General features: G+C 49.9%; 1 protein-coding gene across 1 annotated transcript in view; it reads left to right on the top strand.

Annotated features, from left to right (window-relative positions):
• LOC108803359 (neurexin-3-like) overlaps positions 1 to 1,590 on the top strand; it is a 30,712-nt gene that overhangs the window by 9,902 nt on the left and 19,220 nt on the right. The gene's annotated exons all lie outside the window — the stretch shown is intronic.

The raw sequence follows: 1,590 nt of genomic DNA, 5'->3' as shown, positions 1-1,590 counted from the left end.
GGTCCAGTCTCAGTAAGACATACTTCATACTTTGTGTAAATTGTTTTTTTTTACGGCCCGGTCATACTCTGTGTCTCAAATTCTGTCTTGTTGGGTCCTCAGTCCGGCTCCATTGAAGTCATAGTTCCCTCACACCGCACTGATGTCCAGAAAGCCGGACATCCTATTATAATATATGATATTCGGCTATGTTTCCCCTATACATCGGCGGTTCTGGTTGAACATCTGATTTATGGGGTGCTGAGGAATGATTTGCATGGCTCCGCCCACTGTTTTGAAGTGAGGAGGAATGTTCCTCTGATTTTTGGGATATTTGATGGAATGCGATGTGATCTGTTATATTAGTCACGTGTCACGTGTGTAGACTTTGCGGAGTTTCTCCTCCTCTGTCCGTCTGTGTCATACAAATGACGTGTTCGTTCCGTGTTTCCACGCTCTGTGTATGGACGCGTTCGGAGCAGATCGCTGTGCAGAGTATGTGGGGGGACTCCGCTTGGGGCCCTTCACGACTCATTGGTCCCCGCAGGGTTAAACCCGGCACCATACCTGCCATATCGGAGATGGCGAGCATATGATTAATGGCCTCCATCGCCATAACGTTCTAATAACCCCGACGCCGCGTCTGCCTTCAGCTGCCATTTCAATCTGTTTTAATCCCGCTAATTGCTGCACATTTATTTGGATTGCTGGCACCTGCAGGCTTTAAAGGAGAACTTGTTACATAGTTCTGGCTGTGAAATGTAAAATCAATTACAATTAAATATAATTATAGGCTCTGAAACTTGCCGATGTTCCCACAAGTCTGCGTATCTCCGGAGAGTAAAGGGGAACGCTAGACGATGATGATGATGATGACGTTCTCCCAGAAGATATTTCAGTCACTAATTATATTGAACTAAAGCTGATCGTACATAGGAATGCCACATGTTCCGGATTCACCTGGACAGCTGAAACCCAGACACGGCACACGCAGGACTCAAAACCCGGACTGTCCAGGTGAATCCGGAGCAGGTGGCCCCCCGAGCCATACACCTGCCAATTTGTTTCCGTTTAACCCGCGGACTGAAGGAAAAAGATTGACGCGATTCCTCCAATAACACAAACAGCGCGTCAATCGAGGAATCCCGCTGTGTACATTGCATTCTGACAGGTGCCGGATACCCGACCAGAGTGGGCGGCTCATTGGCTGCCGGCTCTGATCCATCAGCTGATCGAGGAATGCCGACAGCCCCAATCACTGAGCCAATTTCGGCTGTTACATTATAAACCATCCGACCTTCGACCGGTGTATGGGCACGTTCAGCCCTCATTCACACTAGATAAGGCCGGCATGTACAGCTCAGCTCCTGGGAAGGACAGGTGCTGATATCCCCGATATCAGACTCTCGTCCTCCTTCCCCCGATATCAGACCCTCGTCCTCCTTCCCCGATATCAGACCCTCGTCCTCCTTCCCCGATATCAGACCCTCGTCCTCCTTCCCCGATATCAGATCCTCGTCCTCCTTCCCGGATATCAGATCCTCGTCCTCCTTCCCCCGATATCAGATCCTCGTCCTCCTTCCCCGATATCAGATCCTCGTCCTCCTTCCC

The sequence above is a fragment of the Nanorana parkeri genome, unplaced genomic scaffold, assembly GCF_000935625.1.
Source record: "Nanorana parkeri isolate BGI_ZX_2015 unplaced genomic scaffold, ASM93562v1 scaffold3636, whole genome shotgun sequence".
Classification (NCBI taxonomy): Eukaryota; Metazoa; Chordata; class Amphibia; order Anura; family Dicroglossidae; genus Nanorana; species Nanorana parkeri.
The sequence above is the reverse complement of the archived record's forward strand: the minus strand, read 5'-3'. Positions and strand labels throughout refer to the sequence as shown.